At 42.5% G+C, this 27,019-nt stretch overlaps 1 protein-coding gene across 1 annotated transcript in view; it reads right to left on the reverse strand.

The window, feature by feature from the left end:
- Positions 1 to 27,019, reverse strand: part of CLCN2 (chloride voltage-gated channel 2) — a 530,501-nt gene that overhangs the window by 227,542 nt on the left and 275,940 nt on the right. The gene's annotated exons all lie outside the window — the stretch shown is intronic.

A 27,019-nucleotide genomic window follows, 5' to 3' on the forward strand; every position in this document is an offset into this window, starting at 1 on the left:
ATGGTACATATAAACATACACGGGTACATATGCTCTTTCTGGCGCAAAGATCACCGCGCCTGTACACTATACATCATCGACAACTGGTTAGTCTATGCGTTGTTTTACTCTGTTGGCGGTAAATTCTGCGTCCCATTGGGCTAATAGCTCGTATTCCATATACCGGTGGAGTTCTTTCGTTGGCTCTTAGCTTTTTCGTGAACATATAACATGCAACATGTAACATATAGTTGTTGGCAGGTGGTTAAAGATCGGCGTACAGCCTCTTGTTTCTATCTCATGGTATATTTGGCTACGGTGGTTTGAATGGGTCTAGTGCCCTATCTAGCGATGACCACATCTGTCTATTGGGTTTCTTCCAGGGTGTGTATCTTAGCGCTGTTTTGTCGGCGCCTCTTAGGAATATAACCCAATTTATCCATCCTTTAAAGGTGGCCTTACCTGCAATGTTACAGGAACAATTTTCATTCATCCTTTTTACAGGACTTTACTGGTTCCCCAGCTTCAAAGTCCACTGTTCTTTAGATAACGTGACCCGCATTGCTGTGTGTTTTGTTATGTGCAGAGCTGTGGCCTTTGAAGCTGGAGAACCCCATTCATGTCCCAGCAGCACCACAACGTCTTGTGATTGTGGTGCAAATTAGCTAATTTGGACATGTAAAAAAACATAATAATTCAGTCCCCCCCTTCCCCTCTTAACATTGCAAGCGAAAGCAGTAGGAGAAACACATTTTCTTATGTCAAACTAAAGCGACCTTGCATGTGAGGGCTTGTTTATTTACCTTTATTTCATCTGGATAATGCTGCCTTTCATTTGTTAAACTAAGACAGCTTTAAACAATATTTGTGACTGCATCTCAACCACAACCTAAGTTTTACTCCCCTCAAACAATGCTGCTTTTCAATTCCTATGTTAGACAGCTTTGAACAATAGTTGTGACTGCAAAAACACAGAATGCTTGCAAGGTACACGGGAAAATGTTACCCTTCACTCATTTTAGGTCATGGGTGTCCAAAAAGCGACAAAGAGGGCACATTGACATTCAGCTTTAAATTGACCTTAAATACACCTCAGACATTGAGGTCTTTCATTTGTTAATTTAGACAGCTTTAGACAATATTTGTGACTGCACCTCACCCACAACCACAGTTTTATTATGAACTTTACTGTGCCAAAAAATGAGCCTTGAGGAAACACTTTTACTGTGCTTTTCAAACAAATAACATTCATTCTTAGCTCAAGCACATGTTATCACATGTGGGGAACTGCTTGCCTGTATTCCGTTTCCTTTGAGATATACCAATGTGCTTCCCACATCGCTTGTAATGTGATGGAAAAAATGTCATTAATAAATTTTTTTACATGTGTATGTTATTAACTTTGCACAATTTCCATCAATTTAAATTAAATTATTTCACGAATTAAAATTAAACAGTACTTTCCGCTAAACACACTAAAAATGTACTATCACACTAGTCATTATGCACCTTACTTATTACCTACCACTACCCATCCCATTCTCTATATTAAGCACTGCCAAACCCCCATAAAAAGTGCAGTATTCACTATATCATAATACTTATTTCAAAGCATTATACCATTCCACACACTTTAATCAATAACGAAAGAATAATGTTTGTTTCTTAGCAATCTAGAATAAAACTTTAAGCATACTGTACAACCACAGTGCTGTACAACACAGCTAAAGTAAGCAAAACCTATAGCTCTCGCAGAGGTGAAATTAATTGGCTTTGCCAATGCTTGTTTTTAAAAATTTAAATACGTTAAACTGCTTCTTCATGGATGGTTGTGTTGGTCTGAGTGGTCCTGTGGATGTGTCAGACTGCGAATGTGAGAATAGGCCAATGGGCTCTAAAGAGACCCAAAATGGAGGGCGGAGGATTCCGCTTGATTCCGCACCAGCCTATGAACGTCAGCGTTGCTGTCATGGAAGTCGTTTGATCCCCACATTTTAAATACGCAACTACACAGGCTTCTGATAAATTGCAATGCCATCCACATTTTGGGACAAAATTAGATGGCTAATTTCAAAGTGGATAATTAAACTACTAATCACCACAGGAAAACTCATTTCTGAGATTACGATTTCAATTATGCGTTAACCGTTCTTCTCATAAGCAGTGAATTTTGATTTCATTCTAAGTCCTTAAATCCTCATTATGCTCTTTGTGCACGTGTAAGGAGCATCTGAGAGGTCAATAATTGGACGAAGTCGCTTTCTGATATCACTGGTAATGTGAGATCAAATTACCATGCTAGTGCCATGGACATTGAAAGCGGCACCTTTTCTGGTCTTTTTTTAAGTCTTAGCTAGAAAAACATTAATATAAATATATATGGTCAAATTCTTAAAAAAAGGGTTATCATTGAAAATGCTTTCATTTAACCTGTCCGGTATTAACCTCTTCCATGCTCATGACGTCTCCTGGCCATCATGAGTCACGGTGGGCGTGTGCTGATGACGGCCGGGAGGCGTCATGACCACGCCCGCGATAGGAATGTTCAGCACTGTGGCGGAATTCGCGCCGCAGTGATGAGGTTAACAATAGGCATTCTGGCAGGTGTAAATAAATTTAGCACTCCAGAATTTTCTGCCACAAGTACAGAGAAATCCACAGTAGTAAATCCCACATAAAGGGGGATGAAGTGGATTTACAAAAAGGGGGTTACCCTTGTAGGTTTATGAGCACCCACAAACATATGCATTAGTGGGCATTCACAAACTGAAATTCAACCATTTCAGGTCAGAGCTAAGACCCCAACAAATATATATGTATACGAACAAGGACAGATCCTTTCACCTGGACTGGAACCCGGGTCCAATAGTTATATCTAGTACAATGGTCCCGTGGGTCAAGTTTATCCATAGATCTACCCACACAAGACATAAAATCACAATGTGGTATGGTAGTAAAGCAACTGATCGAGCACAGGGCCTAGGTTCATTTTGAAGGCAGTGCGTTATTCAGATGTCATAATACATTATGGGCCTCATTTATGAGGAATTGGCATAGAGCAGCGCCGCATGTCTTCTTGCGCCACTACCCTACGCCACTGTGAAAGGGCATGAATTTATTAAGGGGCCGATTATGATTGCGGTTTTTCCGCATCCTCCGGGACGGCGGAAGCCACCGCCGGCCCGGAGGATGTGGAACAACCGCTGCGGAGCCTCCAAAGACCCACCGCCAAATAAGGATGACTGGTGGGTCTGGAATTCCGTCCGCAGCTTTTCCGCCGCGGTCGCCTTCCGACCGCGGCGGAAAAGCTCTAACATGGCTGGCGGTGTCTATCAGACACCGCCAGCCATATTAGGATGGTGGTGAGTACATGCTTTTCCGCGGCGGCTTTTCCGCCGTGGAAAAGCATACGGACTTTCACTTCGGGGGCCCGTTGCGGGCCCCCTGGGTGAAAGGGGCGTGGGGGGTGCACATGGGGGGTACCTATGGTACCCCCCTGAATTTGCATGCACAAAGTGGCAGGCACCGCGCGGTGCCTGCTGCTTTGTGCATGCAAATGCGATGCATGCATTTTTAACCTTGCGGCGGGTGCAGCTTGAAGCTGCATCCGCCACCCTGGCGGTCACATCCTAATCTGCTCGGAGGGAACGCCGCAGCCCCTGCGGACGTTCCCTCCTCCTCAGGGGTCGCGGACGGACTCAAGTCCGTCCGCGATCCTAATCGGCCCCCTAATGCGGTGCATTCCTGACCTTTCCCACTGTGCTGGTGCACAATTAGCTGCCTAGCGCCAGCACAGGCTCCCTTAAACCATGGTGCTAGGGTGCCTCCATGGCAGGCAGGGTTGTTTCTGTGCCGGAAGGGACACCTTCTTGCACAAAAGCAATCCTGAGAGGCGTTTTCCTCTTTCTATGTGTGCTGCAGAAAGCACACATGGAAAGTCGAAAAAACGAGAGAATAAAAAATGTCTTACTTGTTACACATGCTCTGGGGAGGCGTAAGGTTTTGGAACCACCCCAGGTCTACATGATTAAGTAATTCTGGGGGAGCGTCAAAATACATGGGTGCTGGCAGGGAAAACCCAGCACAATGCTCATGGAACACCCCCTTGCCGCAGTTCAATCAATCAATCAATCAGGGGATTTGTAAAGCGCACTACTTACCCCTTAGGGTCTCAAGGCACTGGAGGGGGGGGGAGGGGGGAGGACCTGCAGCTAGTGGTCGAAGAGCCAGGTCTTGAGCAGTCTTCTGAAGGCCGGGAGGTCTGCGGTCTGTCGTAGGTGGAGGGGGAGGGCGTTCCAGGTCTTGGCGGGACGGTGGGAGAAGAATCTGCCCCCGGAAAGTGGTTCTGTGGATGCGCGGGACGGCGGCCAGGGAATGGTCGGTGGAGCAAAGTTTCCTGTTGGGTACGTAGAAGGCGAGTCTGTTGTTGAGATATGGTGGGCCGGTCTTGTGGAGGGTCTCGTGGAGTGCTTTGTGTGTGTGGATCATGAGTTTGAATGTGATTCTTTTGTCGACGGGGAGCCAGTGCAGGTCTCTCAGGTGCAGGGTGTTGTGGTCCCGGCGTGGGACGTCAAGGATCAGGTGTGCTGAGGCGTTCTGCATTCTTTGGAGTCTGTTGATGAGTTTGGACGGGGCTCCAGCGTAGAGGGCATTTCAGTAGTCGAGTCGGCTGCTGACGAGGGCAGTTAAGCAAGGCAGTGACTTGCGCTGCTTTGTCTTACTCCATATCTATGAGACCATACAAAGCCACGCAGGGTGGCTTTGTGTCACCTCAGATACAATCGAGAGGTTTACGTTGCCAGAGCATCCAAAAAAGTGACACTTCAACGGCGCAAGCCTCACCTAAATAAGCCACTATATGTCTTCAGTTAGTGAAGACGGCTCTTCCCACATCTTGGTCCTGCACAGTCAGTGACTGGGCCCGACTCAAGGAATGTCTCTTCCCAGTCAATCCATTGTCCTACAAAGGTCATGCTCCTTTTCTTTTACTTCCGGGTGAGTACGGAAGAAATCAAGCATTGTCCGGTCACCAGGCGGTGCCAGGGCTCTGCGTCAGCTGCACTCCTGCACCCTAGCCAAGCCATGCTCATAAACCATGCCTAGGGGCAGCTGCAGGCAGTCTGGTGACCCCACTCAAACCAAGGGCAGCTCTTGGCACAGGAAGGAAACCCGGGGTTAAAGGAGGCGAACCGGAAGTGGAAAGGGGAGCAAAAGAGGAGACACTCGAGCGAAAGGAGAAACCCTTATTAAAAGCAGAGATACTTGGGCGAAGGAGCTCAAAATAGATAGGTTTAATAAAAAAGAATCAAAAGAATAGACATCAGAGAAAGAAATGTTAATATATTGAGGCAAATTGTGCTGAAGTGAAAGAATAAAAGCAGCAATGCTGTCAGAAAAGGCGCGACCTTGGCAACAAGTGCGCTCCTCCACAAAGGGTTTTCGGTAAATGTCCCCATTTCTTTTTCCTTTTAGTTCAGTTTCTTACTATCTCCCCACCTTTCACAGAGCTCGCTGTGTGCATTCTCGGCACCTTGGAAGCATTTTTAATAAACTGCTGCTGATCCCGAGCTGTCAATCAAACCCATGACTCATGGAGAGAGAGCAAAGGAGAAATGGAAAAAAAGGGAGAGTGAAGGGGAGGAGAGGGGGGAGGGTGAAGAAGCGGCTTCTCCCGGAATGAAAACAAGGAAACGAACACTTATTAAAGGGAAAGAAATCTGAAATTGAGCGTGAAATGGGCTGAGAACACCCGGCGCAGCCCCGGACGCCTGTGTGATGTGAAAGGGGATTCGTCTGGACAGCAGCGTGACTCATACCAGAGGAGAGAGGAGTGCAAGATGGGGAGGGGTCAGAGAGAGACGGGGGAGATGAAGGAAAAGAGCGTGAGACCAGGAAAACAAGCATTTGCAATGCAATCGGTTTCGCCTTTGGGACCTTATATGCATTTAGCTATGCAGCACATTAGCCTGGGTGCTTAAACATCTACTGTTCTTTAACCCTTTGGGCGCGGCCGCGATTCTGCGCCTGTGCGGTGTTTTTCGAAGTGGGCGGGATCATGACAGCCCCCAGCCGTCATCAGCACACGAGCCCCGTGATGCAGGGGGCCGTCATCAGCATCGAAGGGGTTAACATGGAGGGAAAGTAAACACCAAACTGCGTGACATGCCAGATATGGGAACACATGGAGAGAAATATTGCCTTTCAGCGGGAAATGGTATAGTCCAAAGCTCTATTTTTAATATAAAATCAGGGCCTTGGGTGGTCATATCACTGAAAATACAAGAGTTGAAAAAAAATATTATTGTGTACGGGTGGTCGTGGAAGACAATCTCCATGGACTGGAATCTAGAGAATGATAAAGTGATTCTGGTATTTTACTGACCTCTGCTGGTTGTTTTCGATCAAGAAAGTTAAATGGTGGCAGTTGCTAGAAAAAAAGAAAGTCCCTCAGCAGAAAGCAATTCTGGTATTTTACTGACCTCTACTGGTCGTTTTCTATCAAGACAGTTAAATAGAGGCAGCTGAACAGAAAAAAAGTCCCTAAGCGGAGCAGACAAGTCCTAGGACTGATCTCCACAGCCCACAAAGTACATACACATGTAAATATATACTAAAGTATATACAAGAGGTCTCAAATGCGCGATCTAAAAAGAAGATAGACCGCACGACTAAGAGGAAAGGGGAGAAGGGTATGGGGGGAAGAAGGAGATACAAGAGAAAAGGAGGAGCCATTGGACCAGGACAAGATAAAATAAGGTACATTAGAAATGAACAGTGCTTTAAATGGGAAAAAAATAAGTGCAGGTACTCATTAAAAATGAGTTAGAGGTGTGGCAAATGGTCGGGGCTAAGGGCAAGATATGATGGTACATAATTACCTCTGTACCAGTTACAGCACATATCAAAACACATGAGAAATGCGTTTATGTAAACAAAACAAGTTAACTCATTACCCAAAAACAAAGCCAAACAGCATTATATGTTAACATTTCCTTGTTTTGTAATAGCTGCTGCTTCCTAATGCCACATGTTATTTATTATTATTTAGAAAATACTATGGGGCATATTTACAATAACTGGCGCATCCCTGCAAATCAGCAGGGATGCGCCAGTTATTGTGTGCCAAAGCTCCACCATCATGGATGCGCCACCTTTACAATGCGGCGCACCATGGTGCAAACACGGCACAGATGCGTGACGCATCTGTGCCGTAAAAGTGACGCATTGCTGGAGTTGCGTCGCAAGCGCGATGCAGCTCCAGCAATGCTCTGGGGGCCCTATCTAGTTAATGCTGCGTCAATCCTTACGCCTGCAGGCAGGCGTAAGGATTGACGCAGCATTAACTAGATAGGCAGGCGCAGGGTTTTGACGCAGCATGGGCCTAAAAGTGAAATCTTGTAGATTTCACTCAGCCACTTTTAGGAGGTGCTCCTGCGCCGGAACGCCCCCCCCCCCACTGCACAGGAACGCCTACATGTGGCGCAGGGCATTACAACGTGACACATCTCCCAGATGCGTCACGTTATAAGTACCCCCGCACCAAGGAGCAGGATTTGCGCCGCCGCTGCGTCACATGAGTGACGCAACGGCAGCGTAAACGAGGCGCAAGGGGATTGTAAATCTGCCCCTATATATTCTCAAGCGTGCACACACAGAGTGAAACAAGCTGAAATGAAGACAAAAGCATTCCACCCATTCCCTTTAAAATATCTCCTGAGAGTGTCCTGTTTCTCTCCCTCTTTCTCTCACACAAAAATAGGCTCACACAGGTCGGCAAGCACACAGACATATATATCTAGAAATCTAAAAAAACCACAAAAAAACCCAGACACAACAAAAAAGCGTGAATATGCCAACTTTATGAAAAAGTTGGGAGACATTAATGAGATCATTATCAAAAAATCTGATAAGGGTGGCAACCTGGTCGTTTGGCCCAAAGAACATTATATCAAAGAAGCCAAAAGACAATTGAATAATGTCGATTGTTATGAAAAAACCACCCATAAAGACTATATGAAAGCAACTGAGATCTTGAAAAAACAGTAAATGCAATGGCGTAGGGAAGGACTAATTTCTCAAGATGAATATAAGTTTATGAACAATGAAAGTCGAGTCCTGACAGTATTGTATTTAATACCTAAAATTCATAAAGCTGTTTCTCCCATATCCGAAAGACCCATCATTTCTGCCATTAAAAGTGTTGCTGAACAGGCTGGCCAATACATAGATTTACCATGGTCAGAAGAGATGCTATCAATAGCACTAGACATAGAATCGCTCTACACTAGTATAGATCATAGTGTAGGCCTAGCGGCAGTCAAGTATTTCTTAGGTCAAAGACCCAGCGAGTTCTACCACATAACAAAGCAACCGTTAGTTTAATCGAGTGGTGTCTGAACAATAATTTCTTCCTTTTTGGCAGGGATTTGTTCAGACAACTTAGAGGCGTGGCAATGGGAGCCTGTTTCTCCCCCAGCTATGCGTGCTTGCATGTGGGCTGGTGGGAGGAACAGGTACTCAAAAAAGAACACAGTGCACATTTTAACAAAAACATAATTTGTTTCCTCAGGTACATTGATGACATCTTCATTTTGTGTAAGGGAAGTGAGATAGAAGCTCTTTCTCATCACAGCTATCAATGACAACCAATTGAACCTCCGCTTTACATCTCATATAGGTAAAAGTAGCATAGAATTTTTAGATGTCAAAATGTATGTTAGGCAAAATAAAGTGGAAACAACCTTGTTCAGAAAGCCCACCACTGGAAATGTGACACTTCAGGCCTCTAGCGCTCACCGAAATATCTTATTAAAAATGTAAATTTGTAAATTGATACTTGTATAGCGCACTACTCACCCGCAAGGGTCTCAAGGCGCTTGTACGAATAACGCTGTGGAACCCATCCTGGCTTCCCCTGTGAGGTGTCCACTCCTGGGCACCCCCAAGGTGGAGGCCAGGCATCCTTAGCGTTGTGGGGACCGTTGTGGAGATTAAGCAAGCTATTGCCCAGAGTTGCAGAGTGGGACTCCATGATTGGAATAGGCACCGAGGCGAGAATTATCAGGTCCGTGGAATTTTGAGCCCAAGACCCGCTGAGGCGGGGAATTGAACCCTGGTCCCTGGCTAGACCTCTGCATCAGGGTCTGCCGCTCTAACCATTGAGCCACACTTCTCCACTTCTCTTAACAGCATGCCTTATGGGGAAATGTTACGATTGAAAAGAATTTGCAGCGTAGAAGCGGATTTTGAAAGATGCGGAACACAATTAATGATAAGACTCAAAGCGCGAGGATATTCTAAGAAGATGCTTAAGACGCTATGTCCAAAGCTAAATTAATATCTAGGAACAGTCTGTTGCCTAATATCACTATGGACAGTACAGAATCCCCAGAACAGGTAGTCCTAGAAGAAGGGCTAGTAGAAAATCAGGGCCCTAGACTAATAACTGCATATAGAGAGGATGAACGTAAAATTAGATCTATAGTGAAAAAGAATTGGGCAATTGTGCTCACTGCCCCAGTATTACAAGCTTACCGTTAACTCCTACCATCACATTGAGCAGAGCAAGAAATATGGGTTCAATTTTAGATCAAGGCAGCCCAGAAATCAAACAAAACTCTACTTGGCAGAAACCCACCCCAGGTTTCCACAAATGCTCATCATGTAGAGCGTGCAAATTTGGCGTTAATACGAGCCAGTATCAAACGCCTTTCAGCACAAGTGGAATCAACACAAGGGGAAGTTTTAATTGCAGGACTGAGTTTGCTGTATATATCCTCACGTGCACCTGCGGCTTGAATTACATCGGCGTGATTCAGAAAAGGGGGTGGTGATGAACAGAGTGTCTGAATTAAGCAGACCACTCTTACCCAGTCCAAAGATCAGGGTTTGATCCATCACCGTTTTTTAGCTCACTGCACCATCCCAGCTCAGAACCTGGCTACATGCAAATTTACATCGGCAGCACTAAATTGCAGGTGCACATGAGGATCTTGCAGCATCTCAGGGTTATGTTACACAGTGATCCCACATACCCAGTGGCACGTCACTTTAAAAGGGTACATAATAACATAATAACAATGTGAACTGTTTGCAATATTTTGTAGTAGCATCTGTGTCCAAACAACGCAGAGGAGGAAATGGAGAATTGCTGTTAAGACAATTAGAGACCAAACTAATATTAGAATTTGACAGAAAATGCCCGAATGGGCTTAATAATTCTGAAGATATGTACAACTTTCTTTAGTTATGTATGATCTCTGAATATCTAAAAGTCAGTGTTGAGCCGCACTCTAGGGGTAATGAACTGTTTATGAGTCGGATCATTTATGTGTAATCCATGCAATCTAATGTCAGCAAAAAGTAAAAAGGTTTCAGTAGGACCATAAACATCTCTGCATTGATCTAGTTTGGTATTACACTAAAAGTTATGATGTAGTTTCTAAAAGTGTACACAAACAATTATTTGCACTAAGACCCAATGGTATTCCTCATTAGCCAGATATCGAAACATTGCCTTTTTTTTAATAACACTATTGCACTGTTTTTAGCATGGATGAATTGTTTTATATGAGATTTTAACAAATATGAAATTTTATATTTCTAATGTTTTATCTGTATTTATACATTCATATTGATACATACTAAAGCACTTTATTCTCTATAGTGAGATCATATTAGCACAGTTTTGCACAAATGTATATAATTTTTTGCTGCTATGCACTGTTTTGCACATTCTTAAAAGCCCGATCGATAAATGAATTAATGTTTACAGTCGGATGTAATATAATCTAGTATATAAAACCTTATTTATATATGTAGAAGGACCAATATAGTTTTGGGATTTATCCAGGTACAATATGCTTATTAATAATAAGTGATTATGAGCATTGGTGCTGTCAGAAAAATATAACTATGGACTTCAACCCCCATAGATGTTAGTTCTTGGGTTTTTCCCCTTCTATTGAACTCTTATTTTTTTTTTTTTACAAAATGCATTTAAGCAGTAATTTTGTTACATTGCAATAAGTGACAACAAAATGGTTTATTCTTAGATAATATATTACATATATATCGTTTTTTGTAAGACAACATATAGAAAGATATAAGAGCAATTGTAAGTTGCTGGCAAAAAGCTATGTATAGTCTGTTGTTGAGCTTCATTACCATGTGACTGTTACATGTGACAAGGGTGGGTTTGTAGCAGCATTAAAAAAAAAACCAGCAAATACAGTCTCTATGTGAACAAGGGCTTGTAAGCCGAAACACGTCATCAGATGAAGCTGTATATGGTTTAATAAACATCTTGCCTGGATGCAGTGGTGGTCCGTTTCTCCTTCTTCGCCGTAGTGGAGGTAGCAGGAGTTGCATCGTTGTGATTATATATATATATATATATATATATATATATATATATTCACTGAAAAAACCATAGGTTATAGACCATATATAGTTAGGAATTAGCATTTACAAAACCTTATTTTACTCACACAAAACCATTGAAATTCCATATATAGTTAGTTGCACTAACTATATATCACGCACCCGCAATCCACTGCTGATGATGTCACATATTACATCATTCATGACATGGTCAGTGACATCACTGATGACATCACTGATGACATCTCAAATGACATCACTGATGACATGACTGATAACAACATCCAGTGATTTTTTGTTTCTGTAAAGTTTAAATATGTCTTACATATTGAAGATTGAGTGGATGTGTAAGTGTCTGGACGAAGGATTTAGTAGGTGCATGACTAACTGTATGAGTGAGTGATTAAATGTGTCTCACTGAGTGCATGGGTTAGTGACTAAACTGTCTTAATTTGTGCATCATTATGTCTGTTGTTCTGTAAACTGCTGCATGTGTTGATCAGTAGCTGTATGAGTAACTATATGGGTTATTGATTGATTGCCCAAGTATTTGTATGGGAGACTGAGTGTGTGTGTGGCTGGCTGGGAGGTGTGTGACTCTGTGCAGATCAATGTGTACTTGTATCAATGATTGTATAAGAGGGTAAGTATGTGTTAGTATATGTTTGAAAATGTAAGGTGCTCTATGTTTAACTGTATAGACAAGAAAATGGAAGTGTCATTGATTCTTTACATGACTGACTAGGTGAGTGAGTAACTCCATGGATGAGTGGCAGACTGTGACTGTCTGTATAGGTGTATGAGTGCATATGATAGTGTTGTAAAGATGAGTGATTGCATGTATGAATGATTGTATGGGTGAATGAGTGAAGGTGTGTGTAGACGTAGGAATCAGTGAGTGCGTATGTAGTAACTAGTATTGGTGTGTCAATGGTTTCAAAAATTATACTCTGTATTTAACACTGGGTGAAACAGAGGTTATATTAAAATGTGAGGAGATGCATTGTATTGTCACATGAATGATATCATCAGTGATGTGGTCATTGATGTCAAATGAGATGTCATCAGTGATGTCATCAGTGATGTCATTTGAGATGTCATCAGTGATGTCATCAGTGATGTCACTGACCATGTCATGAATGATGTAATATGTGACATCATCAGCAGTGGATTGCGGGTGCGCGATATATAGTTAGTGCAACTAACTATATATGGAATTTCAATGGTTTTGTGTGAGTAAAATAAGGTTTTGTAAATGCTAATTCCTAACTATACATGGTCTATAACCTATGGTTTTTTCAGTGAATTTCATTGGTTTTTTAACAGCTAATATCTGTAGCTGTAAAATGTATTCTTCTTTAAATCCAAAAATATATTTTATATGTTTATGAATAATTTTTTTTTAAAATATTTTTTTTTCTTCGTTCCCGCTTCGCGAATCGGGAAGCTTCCCGTTAGCTGACCTTGATGCCGCGAAATAGACCGCGAGCCGGTAAACGTTTCTTTACCGCAACTGCCGCGTTAGAAAACAACATCGTGACGCCTCCCGTCCGCATGACGTTTCGCGTTGTCGCGTGATACGTCATATGACGTGCTACGTTAGCGAAATGGTACGCGAAGCGAGTCGCAAAGCGCAGGTTTCTGGAAGCAAACCGGGAGGCCCTGCAAAGCGCTTAACGTAAACACAGCAGGTCATGTGACTTGGTAATAACACTTTTCATTGGTTCATTTCACTTTTGGTTTCCTAATGATGTAAGACTAGGTCATATAATCTAAAATGAACACTTTTCATTGGTTGAGAACTCTTGTTTTTCCCAAATGATGAAAATCCCTCCTTCTTTCCTCACTCTGACTTTCATCATTGTGAGAGAAAGACCCTTTGTGATCACTGAGCAATGGCTTCTTTAGTAGCTTCAGCTGGTGCTTCCCCACCACCTCCACCACATCCAAGGAAGAGTGGACCACCTGCTCAAGTTATAATTCAACAAGAAGAGGAAGAAGAGGAACAGGACGACGAGCACGAAGAGAGGCAGTTTTTGCCTGAGCAGCCCAGGACGTCTCACCGGAAAGAAAACTTCATTTGGCAATTTTTTAAAATTCCCAAAGGTCAGAAAAAAGTAAATGCAAGATACGTAACTTGCCTTATATGTCAAGATAGACTGTCCAGAGGAACCGAGAAAAAATACAGTTTCGGAAACTACACAATGCATCGCCATATGACTAGGTGGCATCCTAACAACTACAGTGCTGCACAGTTTCGGAACGACCTAGATAATCTCCCTATTATGGCCAGAAGATCTGTTGTACCGGAAGTAACGGGACCAGAGGGCAGGGAGATGGTGCCAAATATACAAATGAAATTTGGTGAAGTAAAACACATCTGCGTATTTTGCGATGGATTCATTTCCTACGGAGAAAGAAGCATCACTCTGATCAACAGAGCTATTGACTATCATATACAAGTTTGTACGAAACGCCCAAAATAATAAATACTTCTTTTTTTGTTTTGTTGCTCCTGTTGAGCCCTTTACAATGAATCGTTTTCATTGCCCCCTCCAAGAAAAACCCCAAAAAATATAAAACTGTTCAGAAAAATTCAAAAAAAGTAAAAAAATGTTCCGAAAAATAATAAAAAAAATATAAAACAACAAAAACAATTTAAAAAAAAGTTCTTTTCAGAACTACCTCCCCGTTATTAAAAAATTGGTACAATATTTGGAACTGTGCCAACCTCTATTTCTCTTAGTTCGCTTCCCAGTTCGCTCGCCGGTACGCGAACCGGAAGCGAACCAAAAACAGTAAGTATAAGGGAAGGAAACAGACACTTATGTTAAAAGAAAGACAGCTATAGGGGAGTAAACTAGAGATACTATTACCCGTAATCCACTGCTGATGATGTCACATATTACATCATTCATGACATGCTCAGTGACATCATCAGCAGAGGATTGCGGGTTTTTTGGCAACGTGCCTTATCCACGGTTTAATAACGCTGCCTTTTGCTTTATATAAGTTTTCAAATTGTATGAAATATATACCAATAGGTCGTTATGAACCTTTAGGTAGTGCTTTTCTTCATGAGGTCTGGTCGCTTCCATACACATACAGATGTTTCAAAGATGATCAAGAAGTTTATCTGAATGGAGAGGAATGCACTGAGACGCCAGATCATTCACTAATGTGTAGGCACATACAGTTACACGGTTCATGCAACAAACACCGACCAAATATGGCTTGCGTGTTGCAAGGCACGCCAGTTCCTGCTATCATCCCCACGTTCAAGTTGTTGGAAAATGGTAGTTATTTGATGCTCAATAATAAAGATTGTTCTGGGTTAATTAAAAGTATTCCTTTTATCGTAACAGTAAGTGAACGGGTTATTTGCTGCAGAAATGTTCTATTTCCTCCCACACATGAACATAGGGAGTTTTCAATCTCGCCACAAATACCAACCTTGGGAGCAGATTTCAACGGCATGGCAAGAATAAGAGCTCTTTTGTCTCAGAGAGAGGTGGCCTTGAGTTCGGCCCGTGAAACTTTCGTGCTTCACATAGCGAACACCCGTACAGAGGTGCAGACCCTTTTCAATTCAGATTTGCCTTTCCATTTCAGCAAGATGGTTCGGACTATCTCTAACGCATCCTCCACAAAGGCCCTGGCGCACTTTTTTAAAGTTGTTACCAGTGGTCTCGTGACTTCATTTGAGAAAATCTTTGGAGTCATCCCTGCTTTCTTTCATTCGATTTTTTCCACTCTGCTTCGTGGATTGCCATTTTTACTTGCATTACCAGCGGACGCTCTTGTGCTTTTTTACATTTTTAAATATGGATGTCCCTCCTATGCAACCTCCCGCCCTGCAGCTGCTGACACTGTTCCGCAATCGCATGCTAGAATATTATGGCACAATGCCGTTGGCGATATTAAGCACGGCATATGGATTATCTTTTCGATTCTCCTACTTCACCTGTGTCCAGCCTGTATTTCACTGCCTGACCTGTGATTTCGATTGGGCCATTGATTTGTGTCTCTGCGGACCGGTTTCTCCTGACGTCGACTTTAATCAGCTGATGACTCCTATCATTACTCACGAGTTGGTTTGTCCTGGCGAAAGGATTATGGCTGTGGCATTGATGCATGGACTAATTGGTCCCTGGAATTTACTGGCGGCAACACAGTCTTTCTTGGAACAGAGCTTTCTTGAAAACCCACCGAGCTGTCCTCTGATGGTGATAGAGGATCCGGTGCTGGGAGAGCACGTATGTTCTTTTCCGCTTTTAAATTGGATGGCTGAACTGTTTTCGGATGAAGACGGTGACTTCCTATTGGAGGCTGTTGCAGCTTATTTTGCATACACAGTTATGTCATAGACCTTTTTCATGTTTGATATGCTGAGTACTAGCATTTCATTGACAATTCATTGACTTATTTGTCAAGTTTTTATTATTTACCTTGCCTATTGGCTTAAGACTCGATAAAGTACTTGGCTGTTTTATTTTTCTTTAGCATTAAATTTTCCTAGTTTTTAATGCTTTACCTTGCGGACCGTCCACATATAAACTTGCAATCTGCTCTCATGAGATGGCACTTCTATTATCTTATTCAGTTCGTTTCCGGATCATGGGGAGGTGTCATCTACGTCCTGGATATCTTTACACCGTGTTAAGTTAGCATGGGCTCATTACCGGTTTAAACGCCATTTTTCCTTTTTTGCAACTTCTGCACACGACACTTAGTTGTTGCTTTAGCTTTCAACCTAGTAGTTCATCGTGGTTTACATGAGAATAATATGTTATTGCTCTACTATCTGCTTTGCTTGTTAAACTATATCTGTACAGCGAGTGCTAAAGTTTCAAGAACAACACGATACAGAATTGTTATGAGGTCTGATCTCCACGACTTCATACTCATAACATAAGTGCAACTTCTGCCAATTCTGGGCATGAGGCGGGTTTTATATTGCTTTGCCGAACACACATATACAACACTTGATGCGGTTCACATAAAGAGAGAGCTGGTGTATGCTGATGTGATTCCTTCAAATCTAAGACACTAAAGTATGGGCACGCTCTAAACCAACACAAAGAGACCTTCTTAGCAAATAATATAATATGTGTATTAGGGAGGGTGAGATATAAGCAGCCGCGGGCCGTGGAGGGAGTTACGGTGAGGCAGGGAGGCGGGGAGGGGGAGAAGCAGGGTGGAGCCCTCTCCACCCTGCCCCTCCCCCTCCCCGCCTCCCTGCCCCACCGTAACTCCCTCCACGGCCCGCGGCTGCTTATAAGTGTTGCTAACTCTTATTCATTTACAGCATGTTAACATACTGTCACCATTCGCTTTTTATGTACTAGTAACTATGCTGGTAATTTTGCTATTGATAATATGTGTACTTGTATTATCTAAGATACTACGCCTGAGAAGACGGCATTAGTAAATAAACATTTCAAATACACATGTGTTCTTCTTAACTCCATGTTCTGGTTTCTAAGAAATATATAACGACCGACTGTTCATGAGTTCCACGTATCCTGAGGTACTATAAGTTCATATTCTGGATTGTCTAAACATTGAGAGTTTGTTATATCCAATGTGACACTGTACCTAGCTTGCTAAGGGGTTTTTGATTACTAAGGTGAGTTTTGGGACACCCTAATTCGCCGAGGTTCCAATCCTCTGTCCACAGTTCTGTGTGAGAACAGAAACCCTGCGACAGGGGCACCCCCGACCCTTGCTGGAGCTTCATCACACTTGCGATACAACTCCAGCAATGCGCCACCTTTACGGAACAGATACATCACGCATCTGTGCTGTTTTTGCCCCATGATGCGCCGCATTGTAAATGCAGCACACCATAGGTGACGGAACAGCGGCACAGAATGACTAACACATCCCTGGTGATGCGCCAGTCATCATAAATCTATCCCTATGCTTCTTATCTTGTTAGAGATGAACCGCCATATGTATCATCAAAGTTTTTTGCATTTCCTAAATAGCGAACTTTAAGGAATAAATAGCGATTCTTTACCATTCCTAGTTTGCGATGAGCTATTTGCTAATTACAAATTACCCATTCATTTCCTTCATTTCCATAGGGCGGTTGGACTCACTTTTAGCTCGAACGGCTGAATGGATTTGCACGAAACTTGGCAAAATTGTAGGGACTGGTAGCCCGATGTGCCTTTGCTATGTCTCAAGATATATGCTCCAGTGGTTTTTACGAGAATTAACTTTGAAAAATATATATTGGGCTACATTGGCCTATATATATGTTGGAACCCAAATGTAGCCCAATGCAGCCCAATGAAGCCCAATGAAGCCCAATGTAGCCCAATGTAGCCCAAAGATGGCCGCCAGAGACGAAAAAAAACAAATGTAGCCCAAATATCAGCCAGATGTAGCCCAACTATAGCCCAGTGACAGAATGACCAATCAGCGTCGCAAACCTCCGTTACGCGAAGCGGAGCGCTGTTACAGATATATATCTTTTTTTTAACGTTAATTTCTCAAAATCCACTGGAGCACATATATTGAGACCTAGCAAAGGCACATCGGGCTACCAGTCCCTAATATTTTACCAAGTTTCGTGCAAATCCATTCAGCCGTTCGATTATTATTATTATTTTTTTTTTTTGCCCCGCGGGGCCCTTTTAAAACCTCCACATCAAACCTAGGGGGTCAGCGAGGATCTACTATTCCCCCTTATGGTCATTTGCCCCTTCGCTTTCGCCTCCTCTTGTCTCTCGATCCTACCGAGAGACAAGATGGCGGCCGCTACGGACTGTTTGGAATGTTGACAGACGCCGGAGAACCAATCAGCTTCGCTTCACAAAGCTCCGTTGCGCGAAAAGTACGTGTCCTGGAGCGCTGCCCGGTCCGCTGTTACAGATATATATCTTTTTTTAAACGTTAATTTCTCAAAATCCACTGTAGCACATATATTGAGACCTACAAAAGGCACATCGGGCTACCAGTCCCTACAATTTTGCCAAGTTTCATGCAAATCCATTCAGCCGTTCGGGCTAAAAGTGAGGCCAACCGCCCTATGGAAAACTCAATGTTAAAAACACGTTTTGGGACCCCCCTTTTTTCTCGGCCCCCCCTTGACGAACCCCCCCCAAATTTTCAAGGGCTGCTCAGGAACAAAATGTGCCATTTTCCTGAAAATTTCAGCCAATTCCGTCCACAAACGCCAAAGTTATTAGACATAGAATTTTCAAAAATCCCATAGAGAAAAAATCCTAACTATATATACCTACTGGCGACCGCCAGTAGGTAATATATATATATATATATATATATATATATATATATATATATATATATATATATATATATATATATAAAAAATCTATTATTAAAGTTAACAAGAAATGCACAGCATTTTTGACTGTACACAAATTTGTGTTAAAATACCATTTCAAAGCCCATGCATGACTTCAGAACAAAACAAATATCTGGTATTTTTATGCGAGAAAAGTTGCAATCCTACTTCACCTGTCACCTCACTTCTATACATTCATCCCTCTCCCTTCCTTCTATGCTTGTTTTGTATATACTCATCATCTAATATTTTTCCATATCTTTATTTCATTGGTAGACGTGTTTATTAGGTCATCTGTTGGAACGTTCATTTGTCTTATATAAATAACCTTATAGAATGTTCGGCGGATTTAATCTTTTGAGAGCTGTTCTTCACACGTTACTGTTTCCACCTGTGTGTGGGTCCTTATGATGGTACTACTTTAATAAACTGGGGGTGAGTGCTTGCAATGTTCAATTCTCTTTCCATCATCCCCTTTGGTTTTGCTTTGTTCGCCCTAAGTTGGCAGGGTATGCCCAGACGTGGGTCCCTTGCTCACTTTCCCACTGGAATCAAGCAAGCCTGCCTGATGAGGGCCGTGAGACCGAAACCGGTCCCAGGATGCTTGCTTCCGGTCCAGGGAAGACATGACTTGGCAGTTCGGGCTGGACTGTTCCCATGAGGCACAGGGTCAGACTGATTTGCATATAGCCATGTCTGAACTGGGGTGGCAGAGTGAGCTAAAGAATGATGATGGATTAAACCCAGATCAGTTGACTGGGGGTGAGTGCTTGCAATGTTCAACAGTCCATCCATCATCCCCTTTGGTTTTACTACTTGAATCATTTATCCACTTTACATCTTCATTTCCTGCTTCAACAGAGGGGCACACAAAGGAAAGCAGCCTCTGTGCTGAACAAAAAGATGTAGAAAAAAACGGCTTTGGGGAAAGTAGTCTGTCGATGTCGCTCACTTTAGTAGGGCCAGTACATTTCCTTAAATGGGACAGAATTACTGCGTGGCAGCCCCAGGCCATTTCACACGCCCTCGTCAGGAGGCCACCAAAGCTTTCACCACCCAATTGCCCCTGCTGGCACTGCCTATACAACCCATCACACTCCTACAAGTGTGACAACTCAGGCTTTTAATACACATTAAAGATAACTAATACCTGCCGTCCCAGCTATTCTTATAGCGTTGGGTGGCAGGTATGAGTCATTTTAATGTATATTGAATTATTGAACAACTGTTGTGTGCTTCACAAAATTAGACAAACAGCGCCACCATGTGGTAGGCTGTCATACATGCTGGTATTGGCAATAAAGTGCCTGTGCCGAGCACTGGAAACCCCCAGCTCAAATTAAGCACGGGGGGAATGTTGTACTTGATAAAATTATTTCACATAGCATCAACAGGTAAAAGAGGAAGCAAGAGGCTACTGCGAAACGAGAAAAGGAGAATACATGGGCACAATACATTTGACCAGCAAATAGCTGGCAAAACGTCCAGGAGCGAAATGGTGCAAATTTCACAATAAACATGGGACTGCGTTGCAGTAAAAACGATTCCTGTGGTAATTCAAATTTTCTAGGTTCTCACTCAGAATACCATACTATTTCTTGATATTCACATGGAAAGAGCAGAAATTCAAAAGTATAAGGCTTGAATTTATTATCATATAAAAACAAAGCCAACATACAAAACATCTGTAAAAGCTGGAAATACACAAATCAAAATGATAACATTGTAGCAGAATGGATGACCCAGTCCATAATACTACCCTGGTACCCCACCCAATAATACTGCCCACAGGTCCGGCACTACGGTTGTGGCAAAACCTATAAACCTGCTCCTGTGCCCCGCCTTATAATATTGCCTATAGTGTTATCACTGGGATGACGGTCCTACCCATAATTAGGCCTTGGCAGGAAATTCCGCTCCAATCGCGGAGTTTGCTGAGCGGAGCAGGGTTTGCTGAGCAGAGCGGAGTTTGCTGAGCAGAGCGGAGTTTGCGGAGCAGAGCGGAGTTTGCTGAGCAGAGCGGAGTTTGCTGAGCAGAGCGGAGTTTGCTGAGCAGAGCGGAGTTTGCTGAGCAGAGCGAGGAAAATCTTACTCAAGACCGCCTCCTGGTGAGATTTCTCAACGATGGCAGTAGCGTATGGTCGCCAATATAGAGGGGAAAACCAAGATAAAACTGGGGTGCCTTTCACTTACAGGCTTACAACAAAGAAAATCCCTATTCTCCTACTCACAGCATGTATAGGAAAGTGCAGATGATGAGAAGTTCAGCCAGTTGGTAGCACAATCCAACAGACCTCTGGTGGCTGCTTCCGTGAGGCACTTCCTATTTGTACATAAACATTGTCCTCCTCCTCACCACACCTAGGTTTATCCTAGACGCACCCCCAGATTGAAAAACCCAAAGTTTAGATTATGTTATGTTATTTGATCTTGATATAGCACACAACTCACTACGCAAGGAGTATCTCAGCGCTTGGCTGCTCAGAAAACAAAAGCCCTTTAGAACATCCAAATATGGGCGATCGCCCTAATAGTATAGGTATTCGAAGGGGCCTTGTGATAGATGGCAATTTCAGGGGTTGGGAGAAAGTGGGTTTTCTTTGTTGTAAGCAGAAATAACCAGACAGTCTTGTCCAGGTTTAACCCAGGCTCCACAAATCAGAATCTATTGCTTCATCTGCAGTTAGTTTTGCTGATTCACTGGTTTCATTGGCCTGTGACTGATATGAGTGGTCAATGAATGTTTACCAATTTGTTTCAAAAAAGCTCAGAGGTTCTTGGCACTGATTGGAAACAGCTGGAAAGGTCAACAAGAAGCTTCCAGAGATAAGATATTTGCTGACTAAAGAGAAGGAGGCAGCAGACTGAAAAGTAGACACCAAGAGTTCCAGAAGGAAGGACCATGTGAGGTTAATGATGTGCCTCGAGGTGTTCCTTCTTAGCGCTAGGCGCCACATGAAGATTAAGCTGGACAGATCAAAGAGCACAGCCTACATTATAGGGCACCAGTTTAAAGTGCTTTAACCGAGGTGGAGTACCATTGCTTTCTTAAGAAGTCAGGTTCAGGGCACTAAACAAGGCTCAGAGGACCACCTGGAGATGATCCAAGGAGTGGAAGAAACAGGCAGGGTTCTTGAACTTGCAAAGGGATTGTTGGATTTTGCACAACATGGAGGAGTTGTGCAGATGAAACACAGGAAGCCCTGATTAGAGTGCATTCCCATAGGGGAAAGTTGGATGCAGAAGTCAGAAATGATAGTATCTATTTAAGGATGTCCATAAAAATCATGTTGTCAAAGGAGGTTCCAGGGTCAAAGGAGCATGAAAACCTTAAACCAATCTTCTTGGCCTGAGCACTGGTTTAGGGATTGCCAATTGCATAGAGGAAGAAGGTAAGGCTGCAAAGCGCAACGCTATCCCCACGAACAACACCTCTACTCCATCGGGGATCAACACGTCGACACTCATCTACGCGTGAATCAAACTTACTTGTAAAGAAGACACCTCTGCCGCAACATCAAAATCTGTCAGGGGAAGAGCGATGTGTTTTTAGCGTTGTTGTAAAATAGAAACCTACAACAGATGAAGAGCTTGGCAAGAGGTTGGATGCAGGCATTAAAAGGACACATGGGATTGAGGGGCCAAGAAAAAAAAGCATGATAGAGTAGGCTTGGTCAGTAGGTCAGAGAGTGCACCTCACCTGGATGTGAGCCACTAAAAATGTATACATCTATGGCAGCACTTGTCCAGCCAGACGGATTGCTATAGGGTGTTTAAGAAGAATAGCATGGCTGATGGTGCAAAGGTCATTGATACATCAAGCAAAATTGTGATAATGCCAACAACAGGCACAAGCAAGCAAAAAACTCAGGACAGAGATCAGTGCTGTCTTCATAGACAAAGTGGACAAAAATGTACTTGGTGGCGGTCCAAACAGTCGGGAGCTCAATAAAACCCTTCATCAGGACGGCCTTAACCTCTTCGAAGGTTTGGTAGCGACTGATAGCAGAGAGATTGAATTAAACAATCCATTAGGCCAAGAGAGATTGATTGCATATCGCAGATTTGAAGAAACAACTCTTGATACAAACAAAATATGTATTCATGGGCGAGACATTGAAGTGAGGAAGAGTCCACCATCTTCAACAAACACACAGGCTCGAGATCCAACACTAAACCAGAGATTTAGGTTTTCAGAAGTTGACACAAAGTAGCCTCAGCCATGGACTCTAAACAAGATAAAAGAATGGATGGAGTCACTGTCAGAGGAAAAAACTGAGCAACAGAGACCCCAATATCCTTGGGTAAGCAAGACCAAGGTCTTTGGTAAGGATAACGTTAAATAGATCACACCCGAGATCAAGGAATGAGGTCGGTGCGGAGCATGCTGGATGAAACACAACAAGAAATTGGGTGTATCTGCACTTTATGCACCCGATATAGTTTTATTGTGTGCACTGGTGTCACCTGACTATCCAGAACGCAAAAAGGGAACACGTTGAGATCAAAACAGTGGGGGATGTATTTACAAACACAATTGAAACTTTAACCCCTCCCATGCGCCCGCGATTTGGCAGAAGTGCGGCACTTCCGCAAAACGGGCGGGGCCGCGTCGGCCATTGGCCGACGGCAGCACCAGCGAGGTAGCGTTGCCGTCGGCCAATGGCCGAAGGCAGCATGGAAGGGGTTAAGAAAGGATTTCGGCATAATCCCTGGATATTTTTTTTAACATACAGTGCCCTAAAGAGAGCAATTAAACTGATCTGGGGGAAGGGAAGAATTAACCCCACATCCCAAACTCTCCTGACACATAGGCAGGGAACTGGAATTATGCGACAGGGGAGCTCCATATTGTGGAGCAGGGTTGGCTAAATTATGCAGCAAGAAAAGAGAAATTATGTGGCATAATGTGGCACATTTGTTTATAGTATTACTTCATGAATTTTTACACATGTTAATACTGTCTGGAAAAAGATTTCACCTCATTAGTTTCAGTTTAACAACCAAATACATAAATAAGCAACTGAAAGATGACCAGTTAAACTTTGCAAAGAGTCTTCCAACGCACACAAACACAATGTACCTTTTGCACCGTTTGCGCAAGAAACAATTTTGGTTTGTTAAAATCTGCAGATTATGCAGCAGATGATGGATTATGTGGCAAATCCCTAATTTTGCGAAAAAGACGGGCCCGCAGAATGCCATAATTCCAGTGACCCTACACATAGCGCACACAGAAAAACCAGGCAGTGACGACGGCACTCTATAATGAATTGGCCCACACACTTGCCTCTCCCTGTCGAAGCTAGCAAAAATTTACCCAGAAATGTCTACCACTTACCCCAGATATGGGGAAGACACAGCATCATTTTTTTTCATATGGTATGTGACAGCCCAAACATCAACAAGACTGGACGTCACTCATATCTCTTATCACTGAATTGACCTGTAAACATATAGAGCTACCCGCTTGACTACCTGTTTCCTTGGCATGGTCACCAGGCTGTCGTGAGCCAAAACTATATGCAATTTTTTTGGTCTAGCAGTTATCATAGAGAAATATATTATAGCTATGGACTGCCCTTCATGTTAAGCCCCCAAAGTCAAAGGATGGCTATAGGATATGAATAAATGGACCATTGCGGAGGTAGTGGTCATAACAACTCAACGGCAGCCAGAAGGGGTGGTGCCCCAGCAGCTGCCAGGGACATGATCCCAATAGCACGTCAATCCAAAACGGATGAGAGACCACCTGAATGATGCACCTCCAGACAATAGTATAGACATTGATAACTGTATAGTAATGTAATGCAAAAATGAATAACCACAGTGGAAAGACAAGAAACATTGACATGGAAGATACGGGAACGCGTACTGAGCGCGCGGGGGATGGCGGGTGGGAATGTGGGCGGAAACTGAAACAATGAAGAGTAAATGAGCAGTGTGTTTATGCAGGCGGTGTAGGCAACATAGGACACAACCTGCTTACTAGATTGCTAGTGTTTTTTTCTATTTCATGGTTGTTGGTTCATATGTAGCAATTTAATATAATGTATATGCTCATTGCTTATGCTGTGAGTAATCCTACTAAAAATCAAAGATACTAAACAATATTTTATTACAAGTTTGCAACATGTTAGGATGTGTGAGAGTTAAGGATATAAACAATAAAGAGCAAGACATTTTTTTAAAAAAACAAGACCATGGTCTTCAAAAACTGAACTAGTGTCTCAAATGTAAGTTGATGATGGAATATGTCCTTACCTGCCGAGGAAAATTGCACCTTTTTATCAATACTAAAACCTCTTTTTGCTTGTCAGGGACACTTTATTGCCTGAGTAATTAAGAAATACCAACACAACATGAATATTTGAAGATAATTATCTGTGTTGTTCTATTTTTCATGTAGGAGCAGGTAAGGGGTGTGGCCCTTAACTATGTCGCTGGAGGTGGGGCCATTCAATACAGCAAACATGTGCCTCCTATCAACCATAAATCAATTATCCTGATTTGCATTTATTTCTAAAAACTTTTACCTGTGTTATTTCAATTTCTATTCATAAATTAATTTATTATCAAATACATGATTGGGCAAGGAATGCCTCAATGTTTCAAAGAATATTTTTTTGATAACAACATGAATTACTCAAAATGAGGCTTGTATGCAATGCCAAATTCAATTCATCTCTCCCCACCAGCTGCTTCCCATTCTTGTATTGTGAAATCAGACACCGGTGCTAATATGTTCAGAGTTATTACAACAAACATAAAAATACATTGATATCGGTGGCGGCTGGTGACATTTTAAAGTGGTAAGGCGTAAAAGTTGGGTATGACTTTTATATAGCAAGGGACCCAAACAATCTTAATCGGCAAACATGGGGTCCAGCGTGGGTGCTCCTCATGAGAACAAAATTAAAAAAGATTGGCAAATGGTGCATTTAAAAGCAAATGAATTTGGTGATAAAGCAAGGCTTATAAATCAGTGGGAACGAACAGTCTTGAAATATTAAACGTATTAAAAACTGTCCCATATCTTACTGCGTTAATATGTTCAACAGTTACTGTAATGTGCAAATTGTACAGGGGGGCAACTTCAGCCCTTTAAAGTGTGTGGTGGCACCAACTTGGAAAAAAATGCTCTAACCAGGATTCAAGAAGCACCCACAGCTGCTGGCTGCAATCAGTCATATAGAAATATGTGCAGACAGGTCTTTAAGTGGGATGGAAAAAGTGAGGGCTCCCTAGAAGGGAACAAGTAAAATAAATTTCAGTGATTCCCAAAGTGTGCCACCCGACAGTTATTTTGGCATCTCTCTGAGAAGTAATTGCATCCAGATATATAACACAACTGACGTATGCCTAAGACCTGGCAGTGTGATTGGCATTGTCAATGGTGGTTAGCTGCTTAAGATAAATGAGTAACATTGATTTTCTATAAATAATGAACATTGGAATTGTTTCAATTCTGAAAATTGTGAGTCTGCAAATTAATTAGCTTTGAGGCTTGCGGAAGGAGTTTTGGCCTTCAGTTATGTGCGCCTTATGTTAGATATGTATTCTCTTTTTCACAGCACATCTTGTCCATCTGCACATCTTCAACCACATCCTTTTCCTCTTCAGCAGCCTCTTAACTCTTCCCCGAATGCACTTCCTCACATCTCCCTCCCTTCACCACTTCCAAGCAAACACTATACAAAGCAGAGTGCCTGTAAGTGGGTTGGCCTCTCTGCAGAGCACATAGAACAATGATCAGGTATTACAGTTGCAATTGAAATTCAATGAAAATGTCTGTGAAGGGTGCACACGGACGTCAAAATATTTACAAGGAAAAACCAAAAGGAAATATTTGCTTAAATGTGAGTGAGTTCACTGTATTTTTGGAAGTGGTGACGTGAGGGAGATGTAAGAAAGTGCATTCGAGGAGGAGTTAAAAGTGGGTACGGAGAAGTAAAAAGAGGTGGTAGAAGATGTGCAGATGGACGCGATATGCAAACAAAGAGGATACATAATTAAAATCAAGCACACATAACTGGAGGCCAAAACTCTCTTCAAAGGCCTCAGGGCTATTTAATACACAGACTTGGAATATCAGAACTGCATAATTTCAAATGTTAATTATTTATAACAAATCATTATTTTTACAAAATTTTTTTTTTAAACAGCTAAAAACCATTAACAAAGGCAATCGTACTGACAGGTTTTAGGTATATGTCTGTTGTTCTGTTATATATCTGGATGCAATTCCATCTCGGAGACAAACCAAAATCCCTGATTATGATTTAGTCACCTCATTGACATAACTAACTTATCTAATAAGAACACAAAATGTAATCTTGC

The sequence above is a fragment of the Lissotriton helveticus genome, chromosome 11 (genome assembly GCF_964261635.1).
Source record: "Lissotriton helveticus chromosome 11, aLisHel1.1, whole genome shotgun sequence".
Lineage (NCBI taxonomy): Eukaryota > Metazoa > Chordata > Amphibia > Caudata > Salamandridae > Lissotriton > Lissotriton helveticus.